This window comes from Cololabis saira, chromosome 19 (assembly GCF_033807715.1).
Source record: "Cololabis saira isolate AMF1-May2022 chromosome 19, fColSai1.1, whole genome shotgun sequence".
NCBI classification, from domain to species: Eukaryota; Metazoa; Chordata; class Actinopteri; order Beloniformes; family Belonidae; genus Cololabis; species Cololabis saira.
The window spans coordinates 38839176-38861417 of NC_084605.1; positions in this window are offsets into that span (position 1 = coordinate 38839176).

A 22242-nucleotide genomic window follows, 5' to 3' on the forward strand; every position below is an offset into this window, starting at 1 on the left:
GCGGATTTCTGGTAATCACAATGAACACATATCTTTTTATGTAATGGATAACCTTCATGTCCCCATTGTCCTAGGCTTTCCCTGGCTGTCAGTTCACAATCCTCATGTTAACTGGGCTGATAACACAATTATGAGTTGGAGTCCATTTTGCCATTCTCACTGCTTAACCTCTGCTGCCACCTCTCTCTCCCTGGAGCCAGATAGGACTGAGGAGTTCCCAGACTTGTCATCGGTCCCTCCTGAGTACCTGGACTTAAATATTGTCTTAAGTCCCGTGCTGTCTCCCTTCCTCCTCACAGGCCTTATGACTGTTCGATTGACCTCCTGGAGGGAGCCATGCCCCCCAAGGGGCGCCTCTATTCTCTTTCTCCTACAGAAACTGAGGCGATGAACAAGTACATCTCAGAGTCCCTGGCCGCTGGCATAATCCGCCCATCGTCTTCCCCAGCTGGTGCAGGCTTCTTCTTCGTTGGAAAGAAGGATGGAGGACTCAGGCCATGCATCGATTTCAGAGGTTTAAATGATATCACTGTGAAGAATCATTACCCATTGCCACTCATGTCCACAGCCTTCGAATTATTACAAGGCGCTAAAATCTTCACTAAACTGGACCTGCGTAATGCCTACCACCTGGTGAGGATAAAGGAGGGGGATGAATGGAAAACAGCCTTCAACACTCCCACAGGGCATTATGAATATCTTGTTTTGCCTTTTGGTTTGACTAATGCCCCTGCTGTTTTTCAGGCCTTGGTCAACGATGTGCTGAGAGACATGGTCAATCGTTTTGTTTTCGTTTATTTAGATGACATTTTGATTTTCTCTTCCTCCCTCGAACAACACAGACATCATGTCAGGCAGGTCCTCCAACGACTCCTGGAGAACCGTCTCTTTGTGAAGGCAGAGAAATGCGAGTTCCACCAAAGCAAAATGTCATTTTTGGGACACATTGTGAGTGCAGGCCAAGTCCATGTGGATCCCTCCAAGGTTAAGGCAGTCACTGATTGGGCCACCCCGACCACGAGGCGTGACCTCCAAGGCTTTTTAGGTTTTGCCAATTTTTACCGCAAGTTTGTACGCAACTTTAGTACGGTTGCTGCCCCACTCACAGCTCTGACCTCTCCCAAGGTGCCTTTCCTCTGTCCCTGATCCTTCTCTGCAGTTCGTAGTCGAAGTTGATGCCTCAGAGACCGGAGTCGGTGCAGTGCTGTCCCAGAGGTCCCTCAAGGACAACAAACTGCACCCCTGTGCCTATTACTCTCATCGCCTGTCTCCTACAGAGCGCAACTACACCATAGGGGACCGCAAACTGTTGGCTGTGAGGCTGGCCCTTGAAGAGTGGCGGCACTACCTCGAGGATGCAGTCTTGCCCTTCCTCGTTTGGACGGATCATAAGAATCTTGAGTACATCAGGTCAGCTAAACGCCTCAATTCCCGCCAAGCTAGATGGTCTGTTCTTTTCACGCTTCAATTTTACCCTCTCATATCGCCCTGGTTCTAAGAACACTAAGCCTGATGCCTTGTCCAGGATTTATTCACCAGAGAAGGAGTCTGTAGCTCCTAAGCCCATTTTGTCTCCCGAGCTGATAGTCGGAGCTGCAAGTTTTGACATCGAGTCCCAGGTTCGGAGGGGCCAGCATCAGGAACCTGACCCAGGTAATGGGCCTACTGGCTGCTTGTTTGTCCCCACAGCTGTTCGCCCTGCGGTACTGACCTGGGGACATGATTCTAAGTTGGCGTGTCACCCGGGTACGAAGCGGACTCTGGCCTTCATAAAACGACGCTTCTGGTGGCCATCTATGAGGACAGATGTGGAGCAGTTTGTGGCGGCCTGTGAGACGTGCGCCCGGAACAAGCACAGTAACCGACCCCCAGCTGGCTTTCTCAGACCCCTTCCTGTCCCACATAGACCCTGGTCCCACGTTGCCATCGATTTTGTCACTGGTCTGGAGGTGTCCGAAGGTAAAACCTGTATTCTCACCGTTGTTGACAGATTCTCTAAGGCAGTTCATTTCATTCCTTTGACCAAATTACCCACAGCCAAAGAGACAGCGGAGCTACTGATCAACCACGTTTTCAGACTTCATGGTTTACCCCAGGATATTGTGTCAGAAAGAGGTCCACAGTTCTCTGCTCAATTTTGGAAGGCATTCTGCAAACTAATCGGTGCCACTGCCAGCCTGTCATCTGGTTTTCATCCACAGACCAACGGCCAGACGGAGCGCGCCAACCAGGACCTGGAGGTGGTTCTCCGGTGCATGACCTCCTCCAACTCAGCATCGTGGAGTAAGATGCTTCCCTGGGTGGAGTATGCGCATAACTCCCTTCCCACTAATGCTACTGGTCTTTCCCCTTTTCAGTGCAGCCTGGGTTACCAGCCTCCACTCTTTCCTGCACAGGAAGAGGAAGTGGCAGTTCCCTCAGCCCAGGCCTTTATTAGGCGGTGTCGGCGAACCTGGATGCAGGCCAGAACTCGCATGTTGAGGTCGGTGGCTTATTTCAAGGGACAGGCTGACAAACGACGCTCGGCAGCCCCCCTCTACAGTGTTGGACAGAAGGTCCTGCTTTCCACCAGGAATCTACCTCTGAGGGTACTGTCCCAGAAGCTGGCGCCCAGGTTCATTGGACCCTTCCCCATTTCTAAGGTTGTCAATCCTTCATCTGTGCGACTCTCACTGCCTCGACCCATGCAACGTATTCACCCTGCCTTTCATGTCTCCCAAGTCAAGCCTGTGGTTCTCAGCCCTTTGTCCCCCCCCCTCCAAGCCCCCTCCGCCTCCCAGGGTCGTTGATGGTGGTGAGGTGTTTGCTGTCCGGAAATTGCTGAAGGTCCGCCGCAGGGGCAGGGGCCTCCAGTACCTGGTCGACTGGGAGGGCTATGGGCCTGAGGAGCGGTGTTGGGTCCCTTCCAGGTTCATCCTGGCTCGTTCCCTCATTCGGGACTTTCACCGTGACAATCCTGGAGCCTTGGATGGGACGCCAGGGGGCGTCCGTCGGAGAGGGGGTCCTGTCACGGTCTGAGGTTGAGTGGGTGTGTCTGGCTCCTTCCCACCTACCTGGCAACACCTGCAATCACTCTGGTGCAATCAGGCCCACAGCATTTAAGCCTCAGTCAATCTTCAGTCCATGCCAGATTGTCTTGTGTTCTCCAAGCCTTCAAGCCAAGTGAGTTTTTCAAGTTTTTGATCTTTTTCTGCCCCCAGACCACGTTTTTGCCTAAGCCCTTGCCGGTACCTCTGCCTTCGCTGACAGCCTTTTTGGACCTTGACCTTTGCCTGCCCCTGGACGGATTTTTGCCTGACCCTTGCCTGCTCAGATTTACTCTAATAAATCTTTTGAACCGTTTTCCCTTTGTCTGCAATTGTGTGCCTGACACCTGTGTACGGTTTATTTTAATATTTACCGTTCAAAAGCACAACATATTTAACCGTTTACTTCCACGTCGGGGCACTCGTCACGTGATCAGGATCTCCGCTCGTCACTCTATGACGTAGAGGGGACGCCCAGGGAATTCCCCAACCTGATCGATCAGGTTGAAAACGTTGCAGTTTCACATTATTCTGGCGAGATCTGAAAAAACTTTGCAACAACGAGCAAGCGAGTGATTATGTACATTCACTGAGTGAATATTATGAAAGTAAAATATATATTTATCGCTAGAAATGTAATCAAAACACATTTTTATGCAGAAACTAACTCAAAATATTTTTTTTTTTTTTTTTTCACAAAAAAATTTGAAATGTCCGCCATGTTTTTTTGGTGTCACGGACAGAATCTTGAAAGTCACGTGACTTGGACGCAAAACTAATAGGCAGAAAAAATTTAACAATGTAACAATTCAGGGGCTATTATTGTAACCCCTCTATATTTTTGCACTTTGGACCAACGCAGGCAGGGTACGTTTTTATGTGAGACTGGGTTGATCTAGAAGTGCAGATCTTTAACTTTGCTGTTATTCATGAATCTCTAAGTGTGCATAGCAGCAGCTGTCAGGTGTTGTATACTTTATTTCAAATGCAACATGGCTCAAGAATAAGGAAAAAAAAAAAGAAATTGCTTTAAAAACAAAGTTGTATGCTGACTGTAGCATTTCAAACAGTATTAGATCAGTGAGGACCTCGAGTGTTAGATAAAAGGCAAGAGAGGTGCCTACACAGTCCTTTTGAATGTGGAAAAATAAGTTAGCAACAATTTTAGCTTTGATGCAAATGTAACAGTCAATGTAAGGTGAGTTTTGCAAATGATAGATGAAAACTTCCAAACAGTACTTGGATGAGGAAAACACAATTATGTTATTTTACTATCTTCCTATGGCACTGAATTGCTATTACACAAACTTGCTGCTCAGGTTCTTAAAAGAAATTGATATGATGAAATGTCCAAATTTGTTTTCGTTGTAATTTATCAAGCATTTTTCACATAGACATATTATCCAACAACAGTGTTGTTTGATCCATTCATTCTGAATTAATTTGTATCAGTCTATTCTGCAGCTTTGTATGGTATACATTCAAATAATTCACAAGATGTGTGCAAGGCAAAGGGAGGTGCTTATCCAGTTCAGTTCAGAGGGATTTTAGGGAAGTGTGGTGTGTTTAGTATCTGCTTAATGCAATGACTTTAATGCCTTGTTTCAACATAAGTTCAACATAGTTTAGAGGGACTTATGGCCCTTTTTCAGATGGATGCAATCTGATGCAGTACATGACAGTTTTTAGAAGTTTTAACATTTATTTATGAAATTTTATGAAATACATACATGACGTTATTTCAACAGAATGGCACTAAAGTGCGGTTCATGGTATAGATAGCTATTATATACATAGGCTAAGTCTGTGTGAGCTACATTGTAGGTAACATCTATACTTGACTGGTATTTGCTGTTGTGGTGCTGCGGGTTCTTTTCCTGCAGGGCTGAGCTTCCTTTATGTGTGTCAGAAATAGAAAAGTTCTAAATAAAGCATTTCTAATGGGAGTTGAAGTTAATAAATGTTGAACAGCGGTAACTTTTACTTCATTTCGGTTTTTACTTTTGCAGAAATCAATTTTTGTGCCTAGATTGACAACAACAATGAACAAGTAGTAGAGGGAAATACAGAGATGGACATGCAATGCTACCAAGTGGACAAATCACATTGTTGCAGACCATGTCGACCCAATACGTGTCTACATTTCTAAGGAGGTGCACATCAAATTTTATGATGACGTAGGGTTACCCACTACGCTGAACATATCGATTCTATGTCAAAGTATAAACCATGGTTAACAAAAAGGGGAGATGGTAATAGTTTGGTCTGTCTCATTTATTGTTAAAAGACATAGGGAACACAGTTGGTACATTATGAAGTTTGAGATCATATAGCCAGTTTTGGCTAAATCCAGATATAAAGATTTCACTTCAGTAGGCTTTGAAAACATAATGATAAGTTTGACTGTCAAGCTAGTAGCTTGTTAGCCGAGGCCAAGGGCTCTGTTACACCAGCACTGCAATTGAACTGTAATTTGTTTGCCCAGAAAGTGTGGTTAGTTTGGAGGGGTGTGAATGCGTAATCAAACTCTGATGTGGAACAGAGAAGCGAACTCTGGTCCACCTAATATGTAGGTGTCAGTCCGCTTCAAGTGAACCTAATGCAGTAAGCAGACTACAATGGTAGAAAGTTTCTTGTTCATTGTTTGTTTGTTATCTTCTTTAATAAGTCTTGATGCAGCTCCACCACAGACAAAGAGAGGGACAGGTCATTCGAAAGGTTCGGTTTGTTTAGCAAAGTGCAGTGTGATTGAAAAACTCATAAAATGGGAAAGCTCCCAAGTTTCAAACTGTTATTTTCACAGCTGTGTGCACTATTCCAGATTTAGATGTTGGGCATCAAAATGAGGAATCTTTGAAAATTATGACCTTTTATACTAATAACAATGACAATCTAAACTAACGCATCAAATACAAGCATCAGACCATAAGCAGTTAAAACCAAATCAGGTATCATCCTGTATTTGAGGAAATATGGTATTTGTGTCAAAATAGGAGATATTACATGCATTCTTATTGGATAAGGAAAGGGTAGGCGGGTTACTACGAGAGTATGTGAGTGTGTATCAGGAGTATAAGAGTGAAATATTGCAGCAATGAAGGCTGCAGCATAAACCAGGCCACTCTAACTTTTTTTAATTTGGATTGGCGAGTCATCTGCCGAGATGGCAATATTTTATCCTAAAGTCGTTTTCAGAGTATCCTCCGAAGTAGAGTGGCTCTCCATCATGTTTGTCAGGGGAGATTTTATTGAGAAACACTGAAACCAGATTGGATGCTGGGTGCACACTTATATGTGAGGAGTAGAAAGAGGTGTATGTGTGGGAGCTGGTATTGGAGAAATTATTTCAATGAATTTAGAAACATATGTGTTTCGTGACTAACAAACTATGCTTTAAGTGAGCTGAATAATTGAAATCAATTCCTTTACAAAGTGTTTGTATAGAGTTGTGCTGTATTGATGAGAGCGAAGTCCTTAGGAAAGACAGTCAAACTAATGTAGTTTAAGATTTTTGTCAACAGCTCAACGGTGAAAGCATTATAATGAATTGCATTCACCCTAGTACTGTGTCTCTTGAGAACCATAGATCATGTCGTTGCTTTGATCTTTAAATTTCCCATATTGTAACTGAGGATGAAAAAAACTATTGACAGCCCTTTTTTATTGGCATCCTGCATTTTTTCAATTAAGTAATGAAGGTTGAAGTAGGCTTTGTCAGAACAAAAGATAATTATTACAACACTCAAGATGACATTTCTTGTTGATAAAGTAATAATTAAGCACACACTCAGTATTGTGTTAAAATTTGGTGAATGCTCATAATGATCACCAAGTGCAATACATATATTGAACCAGATTTCAGGAAACCATTATGAGAATGTATGATGTTCCTTTTTCACTTTTTTCATAAGAAATAGTAAAGCAATTGCTCAACTACACTGAAACAAACTGGTTAAGATAGAATAGGATGGGACAAAATACCCAAGGACATTCCATTTCAGTGAGACAACTCAGGTAAGAAGTTTGAACCACTTTATTTGTAACACATATTTGGTTTTGGCTTTTAGGCTCCATTCAAGCACAGTTTATCAGGCTTACACATAGATACAGGGGTGTAGGACTAACTCCCCAAAATATGGGAAAACCACATATGGGATGTGATGTAAATGTAGGATTAATCTTTAATGTAAATGTACATGTAAATAAGAATATGCAATAATCCTTTGCATTGTACTCATAGAAACTTTAGATAGTTATGTTATGATCCAAAACCAAACTTAAGCTTCATAAATGAAACTGCAATGTGTGACCCAGTACCATTGGCCGTCAGGCCGTTACCAACGAGAACAGCGCCACAAAGGGAACATCCAATCTAATGAAACTGTAACATGTGGCTTGGTACCATTGGCCTTGAGGCTGTTCCCAACGAGTACAGCGCCACGAAGGGAACATACTTCTAATGACACCAACAACCACCATATCAAGCCATACAACAATAATTGTGAGACCTAGCCGACAAGAATGTGACTCGAGGGAAAGTACGATCTCATCAGTAATAAGACAAGTAATAAGACAAATGCACAACCACAACTAGACAGGTAATTAGACTATAAGATTTTTCCGGCAATCCACCTGACATACAATGCTAGAACAAATCAGGAGCTCATTCGCTTTTGAGCATCCAAGACGTCATTCAAATGACGTCTAATGTAGCATTGGAAGGTAGGAAAAGACCATTGTCACATTGATTTCAGTGTTGATATGCGTACATGAAGAGCTGCTGTTGTTGCTGTGCCGATTCTCAGAGAATGAGGAGAGTAACGGTCAATTGGCAGACAACAGGATGAGCAGAAGCCACAGAAATTGGAAGCCAACCAGCATCATGTCATGGGTTTGAAACCATCGACTAAAACAGAGGTGCTGACCAGAGTCTCTGGGGCCGATGACTCAGGAGATTTTCATGGAGGGAAAGGGCAGACAGCAGTATCAGTCCTGGCAATGAATATTGGAGTACTTTGGCATAAACGGTCAGTCTTTGAGTGCTTTAGGGTGATGGAGTAAATGTGCTCATTGAATGAACGATCAGCGAAAGTAATATCATGCTGAGAGTCGAAGGATAGGGTTCTATTAGTGTATTCACCACACCTAAGAAACCCATAGAAAGCCATCAAAAGCACATGGAGTCAGCATAAAGTATAAGAATCTTTGACGCAACCTTAACACCAATTTATGCACCACTGGTAAAGTCGAAGGTAACCTTACCAGGGGAATGAGCCTTTTTAGGCCATCGAGTAGCATGTGAATGGAAGGGGCAGGGCTATATTATCTTTATAGCCAGGAATAAAAAAAAACACATCCAATGGTATGGTATCCGAAAGGTTGGGAATGGAGTTAGCCTAGTGGAGAAGTCGAGAAATGAAAGAGCGCCCGCAAGGGGATGATGCCCATACCAAAGTTCAGGTGGCCCAGCATGATAAAAGGGGCCCTCTTGGCGAGGTGGCTGGCTGACAGCGAAGACTTCATAGCAGCACGTATACAGAGAGTTTGTCCGGAGGTGTCCACACCTACAGACATGCATAAATGTGAAGCTGACAGTTCCTGCATTGCAGTCTTAGAACAGAGTATGAAATATGAATAATAATATGTAAAAAATAAGCTGCAAATACTGCAGGAGAGGTCCTTATGGCCTGTGAAATGGCTGCTGATGAGGGACAGATTGGCGATCGACCAATCCAGTCTTGGACTTTTTTTTTTACATATACATTGTTGCTTTGGCCAAGAATGATTTGTGATACTCATAGAAGAAAGAACCACCATAAGATAGAGCCAGATCGAAGATAATTGCTTCTCATGACGATGTGGATAAATCTCAAAAACAAATCCTGGAAAAAACCAAAAGCCAAATTAAATTCAGCAAGAGTCAAAGTTTTAGCCAACCTAGGTTTAAGAACTGCTTTAAGAACTACAGAGAACTCCCCACAGTCCACAAATCTCTCTTCAGCCGTTTCAGAATCACATAAAAGATCATTCATGAAGAACTGCAGTTCCCAGGGACTTAAAGATATTCTATGCAACTTCTGAGAGCTAGCAAGATTTGAAAGTGGCGCCTCCTCTAAGCCCCAACCCCCCCCAGAGGCCAGGAGATGCACGCCTGGATCTTTCCATAAATGAATGCATCACAACAGAGGATTTCACGTCCATGATCAACCGGGCAGTGGTAGAGACTTTTTTTCGGGTCCCGAAAGTAAACTGGAAGAACCAGCCAAAGCCTGCAGGACCGAAGTGAGAACTGCAAACGCGATGATCTGCACGTTTTAGCGCTTCCAACGGAGTATCAGGGTCCATTTTCAACGCGACTAACCACAGCTTTAGTAATTCCAGGTTTCGTAAAGGAAGCCTGTGGAAGCTGTATGTCGTCCAAACGGTCATTTTGTGCGAACAGTGAGGAAATATGCACCAGCGAGGCATGGTGTACTTACTAGCAGTCACATTAGCAAAGTCTAGCTGTACCTGTCCGGGATGCAAGCACAGAGATGACGTCGTGCAGGTCAGAGGTCTTGTTTACAAACTGATTTCCTTGTTACACACACAGCCCCGGACGTAGACAACAGGTCCTGGAAGATGCCCAGAAGCAGATCTAGTGATTCATAAAAGAAATGAACGAGATTCGCGGCAATAATGTGTTATTTAGACGCTGCATCGTCTGTGTCCCGCTGTGCCCCCATTCGCTACCATTATATGGATAAGCGGCTCGCACAAAACTCCTAATATCTTCCGAAGGACTCCAAATGACACCAAACTTTTCTGGGTGAGTATACGACCATAAAAAATGGAAGTAAGGTCCATGTTGTAAAAAACGAAACTTTCCCTTTAAGGGGCATGATGTCAACAACGATGATGGGTTGAGCTGAATTTCGGTAAACGGCGGAAAAGACCCAGAAAGAACAGTGCTTTCCACTGCTGACATCCTTGTGCTCATGGCGTTATATCCGCAAGAGACGATGGATGCCTCGGCTGAGGACTCATGAGGAGTGTCCCGCTACTTGTATAGTGGAACTTCGATGTTGGAAACGGCAGTTTTCATGTGTGTCCAAACGAACAAAAGCATATACAACGAACTTGGTAGGTGAGACATCCGAAGGCATCTAAGAAAGCAAACTTCTTTTTCCTTAAGTAAGTCAAAGAACAAATGTAGTGATTGGAGTGAACCATTCAGAGGGGTAAATAAGCAGGCGGATGCACTGAAGAGATTGCCTACCTGAAATAACTCCTGGGGTCGTATAATTTTATAAACCATTGCTTTCAGAAAGCATATACACAGCATTCAGCCTTATGTCATTCTGAAAACAAGTTTTAATTGGATGATTTTATGGAAAAAAAAGAGTCATTTTGGCACTGACTGAAATTATTTAGACTTTTGTGCCTGTCTAGGATTTCTTTTTCCAAGGACCCCTGACTGAAATATAGTGCTTATGAATCCTCAAGGTAATGGAAAAGATGCTCTCCTGACAGCCAGCAGAGACCCAGGGTCATGTTTTTCCTTGCACACATAAATCTTGGCCTCCTCTTGCCCCCTGCCCGCCCTTCTCATACATCTGTAGCAGGAGCCGTCTTTGGACCATCTTGACCGATTGAGTCATGATTTATATCCACGGGCTAGGACTATGGTAGAAAATTCAATTAAATGAAGGAACATAAATAGAAAATAAATGAATATGTACCCCCACCCTCTTGCACTGCTGTTTCCCTACACGCCTATATCCGCATAAGGGTATATTAAATTAATTTCAGTAACAATGTTTCATGCAAACACAACTTGTCTCACCTTAATGTTAACTATATCGACAGATTTGTACATTTGTGGATAGGTCAAATAAAGAAAATTCTGTACTTCAGAGAAATGTAGCTAAGGCATCAGTGATACTTATTTTGAAGAACAGGACACTCTTTTTTGAATGGCAGTGGAAGGGATCATTAGCTTTCACAGTGTGAGGAAAAAAATCAAAGATTAATGACATGTGTCATCCGAAACAACTTTCAAGATCAAATCCCCCTTAAAGGCACTTCTGAAAGACAGAAACTCTTCTCTTTCACTTTCCGTCACATAGGATGCCAAAGTGACTTTTGAGATTTGATCCTTAAACCTTGAAAGATCTGTTCCTTGCTCTCAATTAAGACCTGACCTTTCTAAGCAGCCAGGCAGAGTGCACATCCACACATGAAAATTAGATCAGCCCAAAAGTGAAGCCATCAGTGTTCAGTGGGAAAGCAGCTCTGACCCAAGAGTCATTCTTGTACACTACTGGCATTTTTGGGTGTTTTGTGATGCAATTTCCTGAAATATCTATAGGCCTCCTGGACTACATATGTTAGAATTTATCATAACTGAATTAAGTAAAGAAATGTGAATGTATAACTTAAAACAGTTGGGAAATACTTATTATCTGCTTATTCAGGAGTTTATTTCCTATCATGTAATGTTTCGTTAGTTTTGCCTTAAGCTAGGATCATTAATATATGTCTTCTCATTTCAGATGCCATACCTTAACAAGGTGTTCTATATCTGTACTGGTGTGAAAGGAGGACTTATCTTAGCTATGAGAGGCTGTGTTCCTTCTTAGGCAGGAACTAATTTATGCCTAGTGATAAAAAATACATAAAATAAAAGCTAGGAGTGGCCCCTGGCAAGAAATTGCAATAAGAGGTGTGAGCCCTCAATGGACATAATTCAGGCTGATTTATAACTCACTGACAGAAGGGAAATGCTTCACCACCATGTCAGTCAGCAACATTCCTGTCATCATAAAATGGGAACACAACACACAGAATTGACAAAGTTCACACCCTTTTATAGTTTCAACACTTTGTGTTGTTTTTCATCATGGAATCATTTTGATCATTCCACACACAGATCTCCACAAAGGTACAGCAAACACTGGAGTTTTTTTTTCCTCATTGCATGAATAAAAAAATGAAAGACTCAAATAATCCTTTTACAGGTATGCAGACCCTTCTTTTAGTTCTGAGTTAAAGTGTCTTTGGCAGAAGCGACAGATTCAGGTAACTACTAGAATGTACTACAAGCTTGTCACACCTGTGTTTGACGTCCTTCTTTCTTTCTACCATCCATCTAGGAGCATTCAGGCATGAGGAAGTTGGATGAAGAGCATCATTACACAGCATCTGTGTGACCAAAGATGTTCACCTGTGCTCAAGTACACACTTGTCAGGAGTCATTGGAGGATTTTTAACATGTTTCCATGATGTCTTACCCATGTTCTTTCAAATCGATCTTTGGCTTCTATCATGACTAGTCTCCCTTCCCTTGTTACTAAAATACACCCCCACAGGATGATACTGTGAATGCAATATTTTACTGAAGGGATCTCAGCGGGTTCACATCTAAAAACGCCTATTGTGAGGTTGACACTATGTGACTGATTAGCCAAGGCAGGTCACACACTACAAAATCTAACAGTGATCCATGACAATATCTGATTTCTAAACTACATGTGAGGAGTTACACAAGAAATGACACAAAACAATGAATTGATTTGATTTGTTGCAGTGATTTGTTTGAAGTCGGCTTCACAGTCATTCATACAGGCTCTCTGTTTTTTCACTCTAGTATAAAATCCTAACTGGTGGAGAGCTGCACTAATGGCTGTCCTTGTGTAACTTTCTCATATCTCGACAAATAAATGATGGATCTCATAGGGACCATTGGCTGCTACGTCACAATTTTGAAAAGGCCTTTTTTACCCGATCAGTTGGACTAGCAGAACAGTCAGAACCAGGTCTGTTGGTTACGAAATTCTTCACTTCTACAATAACAATTTTCTTGAAATCACAGCAGGCTGTAAAATGTTATACAGACGTTATTAACTAGGGCCCGAGCACTTACAGGGCGAGGGCCCTATTGTATCTGTAGGAATTTTTTTCCTCGTTTTTTTTTTTTTCCTTCTTTCCCGACGAATTGAGGTCCTTTTTTTCCCCCTAAACGTGCCCCAAAAGTCACCAAATTTTTCACGCAAGCCAGGCCTGGCGAAAAATTGGATATTTAACGGTTTGCATTAATGGCCGTGGTCTAATGGCTCAACAGCGCCCCCTAGAAAACTTTGTGCCTCAAGCCCCACAATACGGTTTGACGTACTGTAAATGCACGAAAATCGGTACACACCTGTATCATGTCGCAACTTAAAGAAAAGTCTCTTGGCGCCATGGCCGAAACCGAACAGGAATTAATCATTAATTGAATTAATCATGTAATTTTGGCGCAACTTATGCCATTTCTTCGGGCGTTTCTTCGCCCGAACCGTAACGTGCAGGTGTGTTATACATCAAAATGTGCGTCTCCATCCTGCGAGAATGCGCATTACTTTTCTCAGTCAAAAGCGTTACCGTGGCGATGATAGATGCCAGAAAGCGCGCCCCCCCTTCATCTGATTGGTCCATATTTGATAGTTCCTACGTTCTGCCATAACTTTTGAATGGTTTGACATAAAGACTCGTGGGTGGTGTCATCGGGCTCAGTTTTGAGTACCTGACCTTCATTGGCATTAATTAGCCCAGCCCCTTCTTCTGATTGGTCGATATCTGATAGTTCCTACTTTCTGCCATAACTTTTGAATGGTTTGACATAGAGAGTCGTGGGTGGTTTCATCCGCTAAATGTCCAGGCCTGAAGAATCTACATGCAAGTCAAACAAGCTTCCACTGCAGCCTGAACGTGCACAAGGGTGGAGGACCGTTCATCGCTGCTTGCAGCTTTAATTCTGATTAGTTATTTTGGATAGGCATTAATGGACTCCTGCAAAGTTTGTGCAGTTTCTTCATGATGACTAAGAGGTTCAATGCACCATCAGTTGCAAAAGTCAGAAGAAAAATATTATTTAGTATACACTGGTAAGTGTACACAAACATTAATTAATAGAAATACGAAAAGGCAAATATATATATATATATATATATATATATATATATATATATATATATATATATATATATATATATATATATATATATATATATATATATTGCAGTGCAATTTCTTTGCATTATCTACACCATCTATTTTCTGATATCATGTTGTACACCAGACACACAGGCAACAAATGAAGGCTGTTGTTGTGTGTGGTGCAGATAAAGGTGCTGTGCCCTGCTTTACTCTCGGTTTCATATCCATAGCATCTGCTCTGCTCTCATTAATCATTGGAGATGTGGAAAGGAGGCTGCCACTTGAAATAAAGCTTTATGGTCACACAGTGCTGTGGACCACATTCTGGCATTTAGTTAAACTGTTTTTGTTGTATGTCTTACCCATCACCCCTCAAGGCTACTCTGCTTGTTAGTTCCTCTCATATTCTGTGCCACGTAGCTGGCTCAGCATGGGTTCAGTGCCATCTGTTGGAAGATTTCACCCTATGACCTCGTGGAAAGCATGAAAGCTATTACCCCCCTGCCCATATGTGGCACTTAACCAGGGCTTGACAAAGCAGTCACCTCCAGGTACAATATCCCAGAAGGATTAGTGACTTCTATGAAATGTAAGTGACTTTTAAGACTCTACCAAACTGTACAGTTGAATTCCCACAGTGTCCTGGTGGACCAGCAGAGTCAGTGTCTTGAATTTATCAGTTCATCTTTTCAGAAAATAATTCATTTTCCTTTGAGACACTCTGCCATCTGATCCTTTCAAATAGATGCTGGTCATGTAGTGTTCCTATTGGCTAGAGGCCACAGAGGCTCATGGCAGACATCACTTTTGTTGACATGTGTCACTAAAGACACAGAACAGGTAATTGGAGGCACAAGGACATCTTAAACGAGACTGTCAAGCTAAAAATCCAGGGAGAAAAGAGTAAATCAGATCTTTACAAAATCCATGACAAATAGTCTGGAAAGATAAGTGTTACAATAAACTGGAATTATCTTGCTCTGCATAACTGATTGTTAAAATATCACCTGTTTACTAAAAAGAGCTTAAAAGAAAGAAAGACCCAAGATTAACCTGTTAATGAACATTTATCTAGGAAGTAACTACCCCGTAGAATTAGTAGCATAAAGCTTGAATCTTCTTCGTTTTCACCTCAGAAATGTACTCTATCCAGTAGCCTTTGTGCCCCTGAACCCAGTCTTCCAGTTTTTGGTTTGAGAAACATTTATAGCTGAGAAATTGAGGCCAGTTTTAGAGAAAAAAATAGAGAATAGCTTAAAATGAAAACAAAGAGCTATCTCTACGGGGCATTTTTTTTTGTTCAGAGACATAACACCTTAGACTAGTAACAATCTGTAGTTGTGTTTATTTTTTTTTTATTCTGAATTTCTACCTGAAGAAAAAAGAAAAAAACAAAACAAGGCTGGACAGATTTGGTGCAATCGGGCATGTCATCACAGGTGGGTTTTTATTTATCCATTTTTTGAGTAAAGGAGAGTGATAACCAAAGCTCTTCTCACATTCAGTGATGCGCCACATACAATATATGTTGTATGTTTCCTTTTGGCTCACTGATAAGGGCATGGTGACACCTTATAGAGACCCTCTATCATCGAACGCCTTAGAGAGCCGTCACAGACATGACTGAATACATTTGAGAACCATTTGTATTGAATAATGACAGCAAATGACAAATGCAGTGCAGCTACTGTCTGATTAGTGTTGATGCATAAAGGGGCTTCGAAGGACATGGAAGAAAGGCTCATCACCAACAATGGAAGGGGCTTGATAATTTATAGCAAATCACTAGTGTGCTCACTGTCCCAGAAACTGTCATAGTTATGATGTATGTTAAGTGGGCCAGACAACATCTCATCATGTGTTAACATAATAGGCGCACATCAAAGTCATCTCTACTGTATTTGGCATTCATATGGTCATGAGTGACTGGATGAATGGTTCCCGGGTGTTTATACTATGACCTTCAAGAGATCATTTTTTTTACATTGACACCTCCACTGACTGAACACCAAATAATCAACTTCTTCCACAACAGAACTTGTTATTTCTTGTTATTACTTGTCATATAACTCAAGATGTTGCAGTTTCACAATTAATTCTCAAAAAATTAAAGTGATTACACTGACTTTATCTATTTCCTTCTGAGATCCAGTTTCTTGGTGACATTGTTGGCCCAAATCTCACTACATCTGTCACATTGTACATGTTCAGTCTGTCATTACATGATGACATACTCTTTCAACACTGCCTATTTGGAATTTAATCCCATAAAGTAGGAAGTAGATGGTCAGGGATGCTATTCCCCCAACTCTCGTGCTGGAAATCCCAGTTCGAGAGTCATGCTGAACGTTTCTCACTATTCTTTGACTCTTTTACTTTACTCTCATGCTAAGATTTCATTACTCAGTATCTAATCTATCCGTGTGCTGTTTCATCCATGTGAATTTTAAGGATCATTCAGTTATTTTTTTAATTTATCTACAGCAGTGGCTGCACATCGTAGAGTTTCTAGACCTGATTTTGGTGTCTTCAAAAGTATAATTACAAAAATATAAGTTTACGTATGGAAAATGGTTAGGGGTAACACATTTTGCTATCCATAGCTCACTATTGTGCTCCATACGAAAAACCAAACTACAGATATTTTGTCATTTTACTAATCATGGACTGTAACACTGTCAAAAACTACAGATGTGGATGACACAAAATATTTCCCCCTTTTTTAGGTAAGTCTGTCCGGAAAGTATTTATGTTGTACTCAGTTCTTACCTAGCATCTCAAAGGTTAAAACAGGATAGTCTTAACATGTCATTGGTGTTTTTGGATTGGATTTTAGTTTAATCTTGTTCAATTCTTTGTTTGTTACATTTCAGTTTTGTTTTGCTGGTGCCCTTTTGGTTTTGGACTGGTGTTTTATGTTAAACTTGATCTCCTTTTTTATTTTAGAATTGCTACTCCTCTTGCATTAGTTGAAGTTTGATTTGATTTGTTTGCCTCTGTCCAAATTGTTCCCACTTGTGTCTCAACAGTTGCATTATTAGGGGTTCTGGCGAGTGAAATTGGGGGGCTGGAACTGTCAACTGCCAACTTCTTCCACAGTCCTGTCAACTCCATTGCTGAACCTTTTAGGATCCACTGACCTAGCAAACTACTACTTGCCTTATACTGTCTAGTCTGTCCTCCGTCACCCCTATGTCTTTCAATTGGACTCTGCTCAACTCCTCGACTTTTCCTTTTTTTCCAAGATAAAAGTCCCTTTTTTAACTTCCTGTTTCTCAGTCCCTGGCATTTGGGTCCACTACTTCTCCACACACATTACAATTGTATACAGCTTAATGCCATCACTATGATCAACTTTTTAAACCACAAATGGTATGCCTAACCCAATTATATTTACATAGTTTATCATTTCCTAGAGGACACAAACAATGCAGTCCAACACATTGATTAGTAGATGCCTTTGGGGCCCCAAGCCTTTGTTAACAATTTAGCCCATTATTTTTAATGGGAATCAGGGTGTGAAGCATGTATAATCTATGCACATGCTTTCAATGATTTATAAACAATTATTTTGCTATGGAACCAATTTCTTTCATTAAATGCATTTGTTATTTATTGAGCTGTTGAGATGAGGTTAAAAATTAATAGGCGAATAATTGATAACAAAAGCATGGCTTTATCCAAGCTGCTCAATCAAACAGTGCTTTACAGCACATAAATGTGCACTGTAGAGTTTCCCTGAGGTCTTTATTTGAACATTTCTTGATGGATAATGTCACCTTTCAGTGAGTACTCCAAAACTGAAGCTTATTCAACATACAACATACGTGCATTATGAGAAATTCCAATGTCATATCCTTGCAGTAAAATCTTTTCCTAAATTCCTGAACCATTCTTATGGTGTATGCAAGCACATGTACATTAATTTTAAATTATTGTAAATAATAAAATTGTAAATATTATTCAGCCTTGAAAAAATAGACAGTCGCTGCACAACATTTGTAGGAGGAAAAATAGTCTAATAATCTAATAGTACAACCTCAAGTTTTTTTTTAAATGTATTTATGTTTGTTTCATTTTTACATGCATACGGAAACTTGTAAAGGTGGGATATCCTCAAGAACATTCTCACCTGATTCAGAGAAATATAACACGAGGAAGATGTAATAATGCACCAGAAGTTTGCAGGGGTGGACTGAAAACTGCAGCGGTAATTGCCTGTTGGGTAATTCCAAGATGTTTTCCTTATTGTTTCTGGGCTACGTGTTTGGCTTTTGATAGTCTTTCTCACTTACAGTATGTGAGTAAAAACAAAAGAAAAACAGATTTTATGTATGCAGATAGATGGATACTTTATTGATTAGAGGGAAATTCAAGGACTTGCAAAGCATGTAGAAGTCTGTAATTTTTATCATAGGTACTCTTCAACTGTGAGTGATGGAATCTAAAAAAAAATCCAGAAAATCACATTGTATGATTTTTTTTTTTTTTTTTTTTTTTTTTTTTTTTACCTTGTCTGCACACATATTATTGATTGATACCATGACGGTAGAAACCAAAAGTGTATACATGTGCATTATTACTATATGTAATATATACATATATATACGCACACATATGCGTACACATACATAAATATACACATACAAACCCAGTGGTTTTTTTTTTTTTTTTTTTTTTTTTTTTTTTTTTGGGGGGGGGAGGGGGTGGGGGGGGTGGTGACGACATCCACTGCCAATCCAGGAAGCAGGAACACACGGAGACACACGTCAAGCACTGGAAATCTGCAACAAAAAAACCACAAACAAAGCACGAAACCGGCACGGAGCCATCCAAAACACGAACAGCAATCGACCTAAATCTTGAGATCTGATCGCAGTCTGAGCTAAGCTATCGCTACCGCTACCTAAACCCAAAAACTAGAGAGCCAGCATGCAGGTGAACAAGCCAGTGTGTATGTCTATGTGTGTGTGTATGTATACGATCATGCATGTGTGTGTGTGTGTGTGTGTGTGTGTGTGTGTGTGTGTGTGTGTGTATGCATGTGACTAAATGACTATATGTGTGTGTGTGTGTGTGTGTGTGTGTGTGTGTGTGTGTGTGTGTGTGTGTGTGTGTGTGTGTGTGTGTGTGTGTGTGTGTGTAATAAACCAAACAAAGCTCCACCTGAAGTGTATCTATAGTGGGGGAGGGGGGGGAGCAACCCCGCCACCCGTGAGACCAGAGGCCGACAAGGAAGAGCCCGGAACCCAGGCCACCGGCAACCCCACAGAGGGGAGAAGTAGGAGGGAGGCAACCCACCGCCTGCGAGGCCCCCCCCCCCACCCGGCGGCGGCCGAGGGGGCCCGCGGGCGGGGCCCCCACGGCGCGGAAAGAAGCAGCCAGGGATCCCGCGGCGGCGGACCGCGACCCAGGCAATCCCCGGCCACCCGGTCCGGGCCGGACACGCGGCCAGGAGGCCCTCACCCTTCAGGCCAACGACCCCCACCCGGCAGGGGGCCAGCCTGCCCGGAGAGACAGAGCCGCCCCGGCCGCCGACGCGGGCAGGCGCACCCGTCCCCCACGAAAGTGGCCCTCCAAGACCAGAGGGGCGCCCCGCCGTAGAGGCAGCGGGGGGGACCGGAGACGGGCCCGGAGAGAGGGAACCCCCCAACAAGGCGACACCCGCGCAGGCCCGACAACGGAGGGCCCCAGACCCAGGCATCCCATTCATTCATCCATTCACCTATCCGATACCTATACTAATAATAATATAATATACTATACATAATAATAATAATAATACTAATAATAATACTAATAATAATAATAATAATAATAATAACCATCTTTGTATAATATAATATTGATAAATTATTAAGTTTTTGATGTCCTGCCAATGGAGGCTCAAATCCTCCATGGCAGGACCCTTCCATACCGCATTCTCACCGACACAGACATACAATCACGCACCGTTTCCCCCTCCCCGGGGGGATCCAGCACCGCCAGAAGGCACCCCAGGCTGCACGGCGGGCCCCGCCGGGCCCGGGTAACCCGACCCACCCGTCCCAGGCCCAGGCCGGTGAGGGAACGCGGGTGATGTGGGACCCCCTCCCGCCCCTTGTGTTGAGTGCATGTGATTAATGCCATAAAAACAGGGAGGAGGGAGGGCCAAGTATCGATTGACACAGACCCCCCCCCCTCCCGAACTACGTGTCCTTGTCAAATGTATTTATTAAGTGTTGAATGTGCAGTGTCTATTTTGCTGTTAAAACCGTGAGGCGGGGAGTGCCAGGCCCCGCGGGACAGTGCCCCCCACGACCCGGACCCCCCGCCTTTCGCCTATGTGCGTATGAATCGTGTAGGGGGGGCAAGAGGGGGAGCGGAGGCCGAAGCCAGGAGGCAGGACCAGCAAAGCCGGCCCTGATAAGACACCCGCGTCCCCCCACCGGCCGTCCAGTAGACGGGGGCCGGCCCCCCGAGCCGGGCAAGGGCCCCACCGCACCTCCAAGGGCGCCCCCGGCGCCGCCGGAGCCCCCAGACGGAGGGGGAAACGGTCCAACATCCTCCCATTCATACTGACAACATAAGACATAGATACCTGGGAATGGTGTCACCCCGCCGTCGCGCCCGCCCGTGCACCCCCCGGTCAGGGGAGGCCCGCTCCCCGGACCCGGCCCCACCCCCCCCCCCGAGGCCACCCCGGCGGACACCCCAAGGGTCCCGGAGTCCCCACATCCGCAGGGGCACTTGGCCCCCGCCCAGCGACGGAGGACCAAGGCAGCAATGCCCCCCCAGCGCAGACAGCCACCCCCCACCCAGGCAGGGCCGGGCCCTCCGGGTGGGACCCCCACGTCCACGGCCCCGCCCCCCCCGGGAGGCCCGGAGACGCCCCAGCCACAGCCCCCCGCCCGAGCCCTCCCCAGCCACCCCCCCCCACCGCCATGAGGTAACCCCCCCCACAGGCCCCCAAGGCCCCCACCGGCTAGGGACAGGGCCCCGCGGCTCCCCCCACCGCCCCCCAGGGGCCACCAGAGGCCCGCGCCCCAGACCCCCCAAGCCGACCCCCAACCCCAAGGGCTACGAGATCACCACCCCCCCGCCCCCACTAGGTAACGAAGCCAATAAACGGGGACCACAGAGAGTGCAATTCAGCCGAATGTTGTTCAGTGGAGGCAGACATTATCTCACTACTAATATGATCTGATAAAAGATTCCTAAAATGGTTGATACATAAACTGGATTTTTGTTTCCAATTTACTAGAATGGTTTTCTTTGCGATACATAAGGCAGTGAGAACCCGGTGTGTCCAATTAGGATCTATTTGAGTGTCTCCCAGGTGACCTAATATACATACCGTGGGGCACACTGGGATTCTGTGGTTGATCCATGTGGATAAATCCTCACAAATCTCCTTCCAGAACCTCTGTACCGGTGTACAGAACCATAAAGCATGCATATAATTATCTGGGGTGTTCTCTGTGCACTGTGAACAGATATTAGAGGTGACAAAGCCCATCTGGAACATCCTTTGTCCAGTATAATGTATTCTATGAAGAACTTTGTACTGTATAAGTTGTAGGTTTGGGTTTTTAGTCATAGTAAACGTATTTAAGCATATTTGTGACCAAGAAAACTGGTCGGTATTAAGAGAGAGATCCGCCTCCCACTTAGAGATCGGGAGAGAGACTGAATCGTCCAGTTTAGACACTAACCTGTAGAGTTTTGATAACAACTTTAAAGTGCTTAGATTCAATAAATCTATTATTTTAGCAGGAAGTTGTAAATCTAATTGGCTAATTTTGTATGTTTTATTTATTATTGCCTTAAGTTGTTGATACTCTAAAAATGTATTCCTGCTAACTCCGTATTGAACAATAAGTGTATTGAAAGGTACAAACTGTCCTCCTACAATTACGTGCTGTAAGTACCGTATTCCTTGATCTCTCCATTGAACGAAGTTAACCATCTTTTTATCATTTTTCACGATGTCTGGGTTGTTCCATATGGGTGTACGGTCACATGGAAAAAGTGAAATTTTAGCTATTTTAAGAAATTCCCACCAAGCTGATAAAGTTGTGCTAATATTAATGCTTTTGAAACATTGATGACGTTTGATACTTTGACTAATAAATGGTAACTCTGAGATTTCTAGTTCATTACAAAACACTTGCTCTGAGTCCAGCCATTGACTATCTAACGGATGATCTTTTGACCATTTTACAATATACTGTAACTTACTGGCTATGAAGTAATACTGAAAATTAGGTAATTCTAAACC